Here is a 13,826-nt window from a genome sequence, read left to right as displayed (position 1 = left end):
GTGGGACTACTTGCCTAAGTAAGGGATTGCAGCATCCAGCCCCTAAATTGCTTATTGATTTGCATATTAGTTTTATGTTTCTTCTATACTATAACCACTTGCTGCCTCCTTTTGTTTTCTTATTTGGTTTGTCTCTTTTTTAATTCCTTTCCCGGTTTTATTTGATGCTGCTGTAGTTGTATTCAATTCATTAACAAGTGGTTTGCATCCGCTTGAGAAGAGCGGTCTGAAATAGCAGTGTCACAGCATTCATCATCATTACATCAGCAGTAGGGAAGTTCGCACTGATTGCTATCAGCATCCACAGTGCCCCAATCAGTGTGCAAGCAAACACAGCATCTTTAGTTTTTCAGAAATTACTCTGCATATTTGGGGTGTTCATATGTACCACTTTGATCCACCCTACTGGAAGCAGTCTTTGGGGATACAGTAAAGCTCACACAACGAAACTGTGTGAAAGTGAAAAACACAAGGGGAGGCATGGAGAACAATCAGGAAATTACACAGTCTCTTTCAAGCATAAAGGACTCTTTATCAATTTTATCAGAACTGGTCACACTATTCCTTGGGAATATTAAGAATAAGAAAATTCTGTCTTGTACATCTACATTCAAATGCAAAATTTCCATGAGAATTTTAGTCTGTTAAGTGAGAGCTATTTTACATTGATTTATACAAGCTTGATTTAGGTATGTTTAACTTCCAAAGCTCTCTTAAATTTTAGCGTTGCTTCACATCAAAATGAATGCAAAGTCACACTCACACAGTTACGCTTGATAATTCCTCCCCCAAAATATAAATGATTCATGTATTTTATCAAATACCCTCCAATTGTAAGATTAAGCTTTTGGTGTACTTCATCTTCCATATCGGTGTAATAATTAATTCAGATACTATGAATTTCCAAAAAAGTTAGATCAGTTTATATCTTTTTAAGGCCTTACTAGTTTGGCTACAACTTCCATGAATGACCTGTTGGTCAAATTCTGATCTGATTTATATTCTGTGCAACCTCATTGGTCAGTATAAGGCTGCATCTAGTGTAAGATGGGGCAAAATTTGGGCTCAGATTAATTAAATACAGAAATATAATATAATGCTGATGATATGTAACTGGATAAATCTTACTCTTCACAACTCTTCTTTTTCTCCTTAATTTTCATGCATGTTCTAAAACTGCCTATCTTGAGAAATACATAGTCCTTATAAACCAGTGCTGAATTTTAAAAAATGTAAAACTAATACTAGAATCAAATAGGAAAGTTTTGCTGTTTGAATTTGAAAGAAAAAAAAAGCTACACAGCGATGACTGTAATAATACAACCTTTCAAAATTCATGTGCCTGCTGTACTTTCCTACGTATTACTTCCCTTTGATTCCCACCCCCACCCCCCTTCCTCCATGTACAACTGAAGATTTAAAAACAACTCAACCTAAAGCCTGATTAATGATGATCTGATCTGTTCCTGATAGGCTAAATAGCTAGTGGCAACAATAATACAGGATCACAAACAACAAAGGCAATCAGCTAGGCAAAGCAGCACTATTATCAGCCCCATGATTAGGGCCCTAAGTGAGAAATTATTCTGGAGCACACTTGTTCAATAGTTCAGTGTAACTGATGCTTTCCTCTAGAGGAATTACATATATTTACACCACCCAGGAGATAGATAGCTATAATTGTTTACCTATTAGTATTAGAGAGAGATGTAAAAAATTATTGCAAGTTTGTTAAAATATTTTGAAACATACATATTTTATAGAACCAAACAACACTTTATTCTGAAGAAACACCTGACGTAGTTTTTCTCTGTTCTATTTCACTTATATATTATTACTAGTACATTATATGTACTTCTGTTACTGGGATTTAGGAAGCTGTTAGGTAAAATACCAATTAAATACTTTTCCTATTACAAAAGATTAAATTTTCTGTCAAAATAAAATAGCTTTCCACAGGAAAAAAATGTACTGATTTAAGACCTGATACTTGTTTTCTTACCCAGGTAGAACTCTACTGAGCAGGAGCTTTGCCTGAGTAAGGACGTCAGGATGTGGTTCTAACTGTCCATTGTCGGACTAACAGCCCTATCTTCTGGCCCTTACTCACGTAAGGAGCTCTCATTAAGCTAAATGAGGACAACTCACATGAGTAAGGACTGCATAATCAGGCCTTCCATCACATTATAGCAATTTTAAATAATGTGGAGAAGTATGCATCTTTTGGGGTATATATATATTCATAACCCGTTCAATATCCAGCTGTCTTAAAGTTATGCAACTAAACTTATAAAAGGAAAAGCAGCTCCATGAACTTCATGTCTAACAGAACACTATTTGAATTATAGAGGCTTTGGATTCCTCTTTTTGCCCTATTCTAACTTCTGGCCTACTTATATAAAATCCAGGATGGACTGAACAGAAGCACTGTTTATTTTTATATGGAATGTGAATCCATAAATATTATTTATAAACACAGAAATAAATTCCTTTTTTCAAGTCTTTACTTTAGTAAGTGTTTTTTTTTTTTAACAGGGTGACACACAAGCTATTAACAACATAGACTTGTTCATTTAAAACTGTGATATCGCCTGAAGGTTCAGAATAATCTGTGCTATTGCCTAATGTTTTATAATCCTATGTCCTTATGTTTAAAACTCTTCTACAGAAAAACAACCTAAGGCAAAGTAGATTTAGTCTTAAAAGAATTAGCATAGAAAAAAATCTCAGATTTTGGTGTTTATACAATTGATTTCATTAAAATAATTGGCTACATTTTACATTTCTCTTCTAAATCTATGCTTAGTTTTTGCCTAGACCCTTTATGGACCAAACTAATAAATCTAAAATCATAAGAAACAAATATAAGCAATATAAATTCCTTCTGTAAAACAGGGATTCTATCAAATATGATCTTGGTCACTCATAATGTCGATTTGAAAGGATGAGAATGTGCCACAGAGGAAGACAATCAGCAACTCTAGCTGTGTTGATAACAAGCCCTATGACTTCCTCTGCTGATACTGTTATTAGCACTGAAAACACTTGTGGTGAGGATATGGTGTGCTTTTCCCCTCTTCTCTTGCCCTTTCTCCAGAACAGGATGGTAAAACAAACGACAAACACCTGTAATGGATGTGCTTTGTGTCATGGTATATTTAGTTAATCAAACAAAAGGTCACTTCAACTACAACTACCACAGAAAAATGCAACGATATTCTTATTAGAGCCCCGGCACTATATCTGACTTCCAGTAGCATGGTCGTTTTCTTCAGACGTATTGTTTTAGATCATCAGTCCCAATAAATGAAGTTTCCTTAGAATCCAAACTAGATCTATATATCCATGTCAATCTATACAGCAAATAAGCTCAATGAAGAATATATTTAGCACGTATCAGCCCAGATGACACATACATAATGCAAGTATTGCTTAGGATGCATCTTCTGTTTCCAACTTAAGGATATACGAATCACAGAAGAAAAGCCTGTATGCCACATTTTACAATTAGCATTTTTAAACAAAATTAAAGAACTCAAGCAAAATGATTTGGGAAGTCCAATATTCTAATCACCAATTTCCAGTTCCTACAACTCGGTTTATCTACTCAACATACGTTAATGTTAAGGATGACTTGATCCAGAAAGCAGGATTTCACATTCTTACCCAACACAGATGTTTTAACCTTACCAGTAAAAAGCTAGGAAAGCTACAGGCATCCAAGAAGACTTTAAAGTGTAAAATGTAGTTTATAAAACTTTATCTTCAGCTTTTAAACTTTATTTTAGGTTTTACACCTGTCTCATAGCAGTAAAACAGTATCAGCATTCCTTGCAGTTTCTGCAACCTCACAAAATTGCAACAGGACAACTCTACATTGCTGCAATATAAATTACCTTCCAGTCCACTCAGGCTGTACACACAATATAATCACAGAATTCTACTGCTGTCTTATTTTCCAAGAAAAACCATCCATAGAGATTCATGGTTCAAAGTGCTAAGCCACACCAAACCAAGCCACATGTCCTATTAGTTAAGATCTTTAGTGCTAGAATTTCATTTTAATATGCACAGTTCAGAACAGCAGACATTGTACTGAAGTGACATTGGCTTAATCTGTGTTTCTGACTCTTCAGTTTCAGGTATTCATACATCTTATTTAATGAAGGCTTCATTCTTTAGGCAGCTGGATGAGGTATTTTTACACCCAGTTGATTTTCCTGACATTACCAGATTTGTACATAAGAGGACAAATGAGATAGAAAACATGGTTCTAGACCAAAAACATCCAAATATACTTTGTTCTAATTCATCACAAGGGTAATTTGATCCTTCAATCCTAATCCAAATAACAGATACTCAACCTAAAAAAGATGTAAGTATTTTGGACTCAATTAAGATAACAGGCTTTGGGGTGGAGGGACGGGGACCAATCTATGTTAACTAAAACTAAATAACTACAACTATAGTGGAAATGTCAAATACCATATTCATGAAATAAAATCTGATAATGTGTTCTGAACATAATCTGTGCTGACACTCAGGAAGTGTGTAGTCAAGAATAACAAGGTGTACTCTATCCCAATTAATTAGTTTCTTTTTAAAGTATAAACAAACTATTAGGCAACAGTAAAATCAATTGATTAGGTTTTAGATTTTTTTTAAATAGAGAAACACCAGCTCTTCAATCAAAACCAATTTAATGTACTTTCAGTTTAGTGCAGGTACAATTTATACACTGCATGCCACAACAAAACCACAGTATGATGCCAACACAGTCTTTAAGAAAGTTTTCCCCTAAATCTCTGCAGAAAGCAGCCTTAAAAGAAAGCACAGATTAGAGTGAGCTAGAAAGTAGGAAGGGGACTTACCTCAAACCTAGCCAAGCGGAAATCAGAGCAGTAATTCTACAAATCGGCAGAGTACACTTTTAGAGCTATAATGGTGTGAAGAAGTGCTGGGCAGCATTGCCTGAAGGCAGCACTAATACACTGATGACTAATGACTAGGCCACGCAGACAATGAATTTGGGGGTTGAAAACCAACAGAAACTGTGCAGTACCTTGACAAATTGGTTTTCACAATTTCATTCACTGAATAACCTTTAAACACAAAATTGGCTCAAGTTCTCTTGGGAATAACATGACACATGTTGTTGGACAATGATATAAGTATTTTCCGTTTTAATTAAGACTATTACGCCAAATACATAAACATGATTATAATGAATGAAGTATAGGCGTTAACTATTTACCAGCTAGAGGAGAAGTTAGGGCACAGAATTAAAGTACTTTCCTGAGGCCCAGCAGTCTCCAATATCAAACTATATAAATGTCTGCAATTCGCCCTCTGCAGCAAATATTTATTTTTTGTTAAAATTTTGCTGGAACGAGGTGAAGAAACACCCCTTAAAGATGCATTATAGCAGCCTATCAATCAATCAATCAATAACAAGACGTTCAAAAATGATGTAGTAAAAGATACACTTGGAATTACAACTGAAAAGTCTAATTTTAAAGACACTACTCAAAGCCAAACCATCATAAAACAAATCAAGCTCCATGTATGCTTTGCAGCCTTGGATAATCATAAACACATTAAAAACAACAGTATCACTCTTTAAAGGGGCCTTTTTTCAGTGTAATTTGACTTTCAATCTGAAAACAACAATTTTGGCTATTTTTACAGACAGAATGAAATATCTGAAGTGTCTCTAAATTAACAAGTACCACTTACTCCAGACAGCATTGCCTTTAGCAGCTCCTAAAAACTTCAGAAAAGGATCTTTAAACAGGAAGCTTAGTGAGCTCATAAAACTGTTGTTGGAGCCAGGAACACATAGCATATTTAATCTGCAAACTGTGAGAGTCTACAATGATTGCAGCAAGATCTGAGGCATGCCCTCAAGGTTTGCTGGGATCTGGGATTAGGGAGTTGATAAGAACCTCTACTGCCCATGGACATGTTTTTCTTCTGCAGTTAAACACAAATGCATAGAGACGTTTGACTGCTGCTTGGCGTTACTGCTCAAGTTATATAAAAGCTTTGCAGCTCCTTTTGCTGTCAATATATCAAAGTTAAAAAAAAAAATCATCAAAGTGTGAAATTTCATTTAAAGTCTGGGCCAGTCTACAACTCTATTTCACAGACCTATCAAATAAAAGTAAAGATGAAAAACACACTGAAAGTACTTGAAAAGTTTTCAGCAGCCATGCCCTATTTTTGTTTATTCTGTCTCATTTGATTTGATTTTAAATTATAACAAATCAATGCACATATAAAAATGACAAAATCTAAGGCAGTGGCGGGGTGGGAGGGGGAAGGGTGTCTATAAAACCTGTAGTTGAAAGGAAAGTTAAAGTCATTATTAGAGCTGAACCTTTTGTTGAATAAAAAGTTTCCTCTATAGCCATTTTAGCATTTTAATTACCTAGCTGCAAGTTGGCAGAAAATTTCTTGACTCTTCCAAAACAATCAGAATGACTGCAGAATATGAGTGCTAGCAAAACTAAAGCCTTCTTCAAAGTATTCTTTAGCTAGGGATTTACAACAATTGCATAAAGAAGAAAAGTCTGACTTTTAAGATAATCTACTATAGTCTAAAAGCATTAACATTCCATTACTAAGGTTTTCCTAAGGATTTCATGACTCATTGATTCACTTTTCCTTCAAGTCTTCTTTTTCTTAGTATATTACAGTCTCCATATAGTTAAGTGTATGCAACCTTGATCATTAAACTACTTCCTTTCATAATTCCCTCCTCCTCCCCCCAATGGATCTTGCTTTAATAAGCATCAGATACCTTATTTACTGGGCAAAGATGACTAACTTTTCAAGAACACTTTGCAACCAAACAGATTTCACTTCTTACTTGTATTCAAAGAGTCAGGATCAAACCAGCTGCTGGGTGCAGGGGGAAATAGTTTTACCAAAAATAAGAGCGAAAGTGTAATTCAAACTTTCCAAAGTTAGCATACAATGGATAACTGAAAAGTATTTTTATTAAGTAACTCACAAAAGGAAATAAATTCTACTAAAATTTTTTATGGAGGAGTCTTAATATTTTAGTTTAGGTACCAGCTAATCCAAAATAAAAATAATTAAGAAATTAAACATGGAATGTTTATAAACACAGCTACAAACTACTTCATTTTCATTTCAAAATATACCTTCAGATATGAACTTTACATGCACTGCTAAATGTTGTGTTGGCTAATGCATACATTTTAAGCACAAAACAGGAGTCAACTCATTAAGGAAAATGCAGGTAATTCTTTGTTTTGTACTACTTGGACAGGAAAATGCTTTGGAAAACAGAATGCCATACTGAAAGCCATGTGCAAGAAATGCACAGTTTTACTTCCTTTACTGCTGGGTTGTTGGTTTTTTTTAAAGAACTATATACACTAAAACAGTGCCTTTTCCCCGCACATTAGATGTGCCTTTTCAACCACACGATCTTTCGTGTAAAAGAAATGATGTTCTGCTTAAAAGTAACCTTGTCTCACAGATAATGTTATTTAATGTTTGCTTTAAATCTGAGTGTAGACTAACCAACTAAATGTATTACGTATTAGCTTGTTAAACCCCAAATTTCATTTCATAAACCAATTCTGAGGATACTTCATACAGTTTATATTGTTAAATTAATTCACCATTACTTTTAATATAATCCCTCAGCTGAAATCCTGTGGTATATTCAGAACTATTTTTACATTTTAATGTTACTCTTCTTTGAAAACATAGCATTTTTCTCCCTTCAAAATAATCTTGACATATGTAATTAAGAAACTGTCAGATTATTATTAATTTTTAATAAAGGACCTAAATGAAATAATTATAGGAATCAATCAGTGAGGTACCTTTCAAAATTACAATGCAATTGCACAAATATTCAAAATGATTAAGGCCCATTCTTGTGGATTTCAGTTCATAATCTCCCAAAATATGAAACTATAAAGAGTTGTATAACACAAAGAAATTTAGTGATTTCTAAGCATTAAAGAGACCTAAATGGTTCCCACATAGATACATATATCAGGCATGTAGAGAGACACAGTGAGAGACTCTGGCGCCCTTTTAAAAAGGTTTGTTAATTTAATTAGCCACATATTTCAAAGGCTTTGAACCATTTTTATATTGGAGTTCTTCTGTGATCCCACATAAAGGAAGTTAAATAAGCATGATGAAACTTCAAAATAAAAATATGCTTTATTAACCCTTGAAAATAAAGTGTGATGCGTGGGGTATGCATTGCTAGCTAGCACTCCTCTGGTGAATTAGACTTTAAACATTATATACCAAGTGGACAAACATCCATACCTTTGACTAAAAAGGCTCTTTTACTTTGAGATCCGTACAGTCCATCATGTCAAACAGAAGTGGCAGCTGGAAAATGTGGAACAGCTGGCAAAGAGCTGAGAGAAAATGTTTTACATAAATATATCTACATAAAAACTGGCAGAAGGCCACAAACACTGTACCCAAAGGACCAGCTCAAAACTATACACCAGAGGGTTAAAAAAATGGAGGGGCGGTGTGGAGGGGATTTCCTTTTACCTTTTCTTTTCACGTGGTGCCAGGACTTGAAAGCTTCACATTTAGTGTTGTGTGTGTGTGCGCGCGTTTATATCATCTGGGTTGGAAGAAGAGCAACTGTGCAAACAACCTAAGTTTACAGGCGAATTAACACAACCGCATATCCACTTTCCTATAATGCTTTAAAGTTATTTGATGTAAGAACATGCAGAGGTCCTAGTACAGGGATTGGTTTGCAGCAAATCATATATGCGTTCTCCTTCTTCTCCATTCCCACCCCCCCAAAAAAAGCCGAGAAAGTAACTGTCGGGAGTGATTCATATTCAATCCCTCCCCGCTGCAATATTTGTCTCCATACATTACGAGGAGTGGAAGAAAGGAGTAAGGGGGGAGTTGTAGAGGGTGTACAGATCCCAGCAGTTTAGTGTATGCAGCTTCCCAAGTTCCAAAGGCAGCAGTCACAACAAAATCATAAAGAGAAGGCACAACTTTCACTTTTCCTCTGTTATGAACGAGACGCCTTCCCCCATCCCACTCCCAAGCCGTTCCCCTGAAACTCCTACAGAATAATCAAAACTGAGTACTAGAAAACGAACTTCCCTCTCCTCTTCTCTCCCCAAAACTAACACACACATCCGAGACATTTCCACCTCTCCAGACAGGACAGAGTGTTTGCTACAGCAACAAAGTTTCAGCCAAAGAAACTGGCATGAAAATAACAAGCAGTTTCTTTGCGGGGAAAAGCAGCTGCTGCATGGAAATCTGCAGTTCAACTGTGGGACATTAAGCCTCAAAATCCTTTCGGAGTGCAGTAGGGCAGGCAGCGAGAGAGAATACTTACATATGACTGTATACTTTGGGGGGGGGGGGGCTTTAAGTTAAGGACAGTTTGACAGCCATTTTTTTGGTTAGATCTCGGATAGCCTCTCGCTCCCCCCTCTTCCAAGTTAAAAGAGAGAGAGATCGGAAATGAAAATTAAGTGCCCAAAAACTCTGGCTTCTTGCAAAACATTTTGCAGAGCCCATTAAACAAAGAAGAACTTCTTGCAAAACTCAGTCCACGTACCTGCTGCTGCTGCTTCTGTCAAGCCCCCCAAACTTCCCATAGAAGAGCTCGGGCTGGTGTATCTCACACGCACAGCGTCCGCAGTGGGGATCTCGCTCTCTCCCCTTTTGCAAAGCTCAACAGGACCGGCCCCAAAGGATGAAAGCGGGCATTTTGCTTCTGTTTGGGCGCGGGGGGATGGAGCGAGAGAGAAGAGGCCGGGCGGTGTGTGTATTGGTGGTTGTTTTATTCCTGCCCTCCTCCCGCAAAGAAAGAGAGAGAGAGAGAAGCCCTCTCCGTTTGTGTGTGCGCGCGGATCCGACATCAGTTTCAGTGATCTTGTAATCTGATCCCTTCTGACTCACCCGCCCTGACTGACATTTCTGATTTGGTTCAACAAAGGGGGGGGGGGGGAAATCGACTAGACTGCATCAAAAAACTTGCATCGGAAAGGGCCCCCCTCGACCTCCCCTCTAACCAACCCGTATAAATTGCATTGTAGCCCCCCCCTTTTTTTTTAAGTCCACCAAAGGAGGGAAATAAAGACACTCTGCTCCGATACTCACGTGTTGGAAAAGTTGTCCCTTTTGCCTTCCTCTCTCTCGCTCTCCTTTCCTCCTCCTCCTTCTTCTCCTAGTCCAAGTTTTACAGATGTTGCAGGACTCCTCTCCACCACCAACCCCTCCTCCCGCTTTCTCTCTTTCAAGACTCCACTCTTAGACCAGAGGAGGGGGAAAGAGCTTCAGGGCAAGGCACATTGCTGGTTCAACCCCCGCCCCGCAGTGTGGGTAGAGTGGGGCGCTCAACTTTCTGGAGTGAGGAAAAGATTCCCCCCTGCCCCCTCCCTTACTGTTGCCTGACTCCCTTCTTTGGATTTGCCCAGTCGAAGTGCTACAAACGTGAGGGTCACCCGCTCCCCTCCTCCTGTACACTGGGGAATGCCGGAATATTTCGGTGAGGAGGAGGGAAATCAGAAGCAGAGAAGGCGCGTGGGAGGGGGTGTGCCCCTGGTGCTGTTCAGTGCCTGGGAGTGAGGGAGAATGAGGAGTTGGGACCAGCAGAAACACAGGCTCTCAATCTGATGTCCCCTCTTCCCCACACTTCTCCTCCTCCTCTCTTCCCCCCAGCTTCAGCTCAGACACCAGGAGGCCACTCCCATAGCTGGGAGGGATGGGGGTTGGGGTGTGAATATGTTGCCTTCACCGAGCCACCTCCCCCTTCCTTCCCTCTGGCATCAGTTTTTCTCTCTTTTTCATCTTCCTCTCTTCCTTCTGTCCTGCTCTCTGCTTCCCTTCCCATCCTCAATCTCTGCCCAGCTCTCAATCCGGGACAGAAAGTCCCACTTGTTCTCCTTTCCTGCTCCTCCTTTTTTATCCTGCCCTCACACTCTGGTTCATTTTACCCTCTGTTTCTCTCCCACTACCTTCAAACCTTCTCAGTACCCCCAGCACTCAAAAATCATGAATCAAGCCACATAAAAGCATAAGAGGTTTAAAAAAAAAAACAATATATTTGAGGTGTTTATTTATTTACCTTCTGGTTTTTGCCCCCTCAGGGTTCACGTTCTCAGGCTCAGTTCTGCACCCACATGGGCTGGAAACTTTTTCAATTAAAGCTCAGTGTCTTATGAAATCACATGACTCCAGGACCTGGGGCTGTAAGAAAAAACATCAAAGATCAGAAGAATTGGAAATATTATTATATTGCCTTCCTTCTCCAGTATTGAGCTTCTTCTCCCTTTAAAAACCTGCCTTTGGATTTTTTGTCCTTCTTTTCTTTAGCTTTTCTCCCCCAGCCTAGGACTATGATTTAGTTGGGGATTGGTCCTGCTTTGAGCAGGGGGTTGGACTAGATGACCTCTGAGGTCCCTTCCAACCCTGATATTCTATGATTCTATGATACAATGGAAAACCTTTAACATGAAGAATTACTTCTGCGTTCTGTCACCTGCATATTTGTATAAAACAAGATTCTGGTTGTTTTAATCTCTAGCCCCCATTGTTCCCACTGGGGTTCTACAGAGAGAGGCTTTGTTTTTAGGTTCCACAGGTACTTGGAACTCAGCTGAGGGTGTCAGTTATGATGGCAAAAGAATTCAAGATTGTCCCTTCTCATGTTTCAACCATTCAAGAATCAAAATACCATGCCAAGACCAGCTCTTGTGTTATTTTGGTTCCATACATGGGTCTCTCTGGCATTAAAATAGCCTGAGAAGAGCAAATATAAACGAACACAGTCACACCCACCCACCCATATCACATCATTCTCCAATCAGATCAAAGGTATGGCCCCCTTCAGAAAAGAGTGGGTATATGCATTAAAGTACATTCCAATATATACCTAATCGTGTCAATAATGACACATACCCAATGGTGTAGCCCAATACCGAACCTTTGATATGCACGTTTCGCCATGATCTAATTACCAGTGGTGCCAGGCTCTTGACTTAGAACCTGATTCAGCAAGATGCTTACGCAAATACCAAACTTTAAGGATGCACGTACTCCCACTGAAGTTAAAGTTAGGCATATGCTTAAGTACCTTCCTGAATTGGGAATTTAAATGAGAGCAAGATCAGGCTTTAATGCTATTGCAAGTCTTGTGAAATTTCGTATTTTTCTTAAAGCCCCAGGTGCCTGAATCAAGAGATTGCATGAGAATCTCAACTTTTTTAAATATTAAGTTCAATAACATCTTCATGATTACAGAGAAAAGCTTGAAAATGCAAAGTACATGTACCCTAAAGATTAAAAAAATAGAAGACAAAAATAATCCAACATTTTTTTTTAAATCCATGATTTGGGGGGTCTGATTCATTATTTTTGAACACTTGGGGATGGCACTATTGTCTGAATTTCCCTACAGTTTGTATTGTTTTCAAGAACATACTGACTTGGTGGAGATGGTGTATCTGTGGCTTGTTAACTATTAATTTTTCACAGCAATTAGAGATCCAGAATACCCTTGCTCACAGTGAGTAGCCTCTTATTTCACAAGCAGTTCCACTGACCAGCATAGGACTATCGGTGGAATAAGGATATAGGAGTCTGGTCTTATTCATGTTTCTATTAGTCATGAGTTGTTTGTTGGGATTTGGGAGAAAGTTAGTTGCCACGACAGTACAATGGTAATAATGTGAAATATGACAAGGGTAGGAAAAGTGGCTAGAAGCCTATTTTATTCACTCTTTTCTTCTATGTTTTGGATTTTTTTTTTTTTTATAGTTTAAAAATGACCACAGTTAACTTAACCTCCAGTAAATTAAAAATAATTAAAAGTCCTTTCAGGTATTACACTGATCCTTCAGCTTCCTGTGCCATTTTTTCATGTTCTTATAATCACATTTTTCTTTAAAAATGTTTTTCTCTCCCCTTTTGCTTCATGAAATATCCTCAGAAGCCAAAGGGGAAACTGACTGATTATACACAAAGTACTATCAAATAGAGAGAGAAACTAATGAGAAAAATGCTGTTTATCTAATCTCTTCAGGTCTAGTAATCTGAGATGTTAGTGGTAACAATAGGCAGTAAAAATATTCAGACAGAAGTGTGATTTTAAACGGACGGTGTCCAGTGCTTAATTTGTACTGAAAGAGGTGCCAGGGTTCAAGCCATTTTTTTTACATTCATAACTGATGGAGCAAGTCCAGAGGTGCTGAGGCTCTGAACTGCCAAGCCTAGAGGTACTGGGGATCAGCCCTGGCACAAATTAAGCACTGAGAGTGTCCCTTTAAATCAAAGCTCCTCTTGTGAGCAATAGTTGACTTTGAACATTTTTTCATGCCACAAAATAATATTTCATCTTTTACTATTCTCACCCACAGTGGGTATTTTCAAAGCATATCTTTCAGCCTCCACTCCCCCTCCCCCAATCACCAGTGCTCCCTCATCCCCCCAAAATTAAGACAGCTAAGAAATTTAAAAACTTAAAAGGAATCAGAGTGTTTTCATTTCTGTTTATGGGAAAAGAGACTCCCGATACATCTTTGCGCCTTGAAAATCGTGAGGCAAGAGGTGAAACAAAGAAACAACAACCAGGCTTTCTGCCTTTGCCAGTCTGAATGGGTCAGACTGAGCAAAAAAAGAAAAAGAAATATATGAAGGAGAAGGGGTGACATTTGAAATGTATTGTAAATGTTTCAACACCTTGACAATGAAACACATAACAGAAGCTTAGAACTTCCAAGGCCCTTCAGCTAAACAAAATAAAAATGTGTTTAAGGAGGTTTCTTCCTGAAGATTAG

The 13,826-nt window shown here is 38.0% G+C and overlaps 1 protein-coding gene across 3 annotated transcripts in view; it reads right to left on the bottom strand.

The window, feature by feature from the left end:
* The window catches only part of GLI3 (GLI family zinc finger 3), a 246,887-nt gene extending 236,190 nt beyond the window's left edge, over positions 1-10,697 (bottom strand). Inside the window, exon 1 of one of the 3 annotated variants that reach the window (XM_048839132.2) lies at positions 10,150-10,697. The gene's annotated coding sequence lies outside the window, so the exon portion shown is untranslated. Of the gene's footprint in view, positions 1-9,604; positions 9,864-10,149 lie in introns of those variants that run through there. The other 2 variants (XM_048839133.2, XM_048839131.2) reach the window with 2 other exon arrangements.
* Between the last annotated feature and the right edge of the window lie 3,129 nt (positions 10,698-13,826).

Source organism: Caretta caretta, chromosome 2 (assembly GCF_965140235.1).
Source record: "Caretta caretta isolate rCarCar2 chromosome 2, rCarCar1.hap1, whole genome shotgun sequence".
Lineage (NCBI taxonomy): Eukaryota > Metazoa > Chordata > Testudines > Cheloniidae > Caretta > Caretta caretta.
This window is presented reverse-complemented; position numbering and strand designations above follow the sequence as displayed.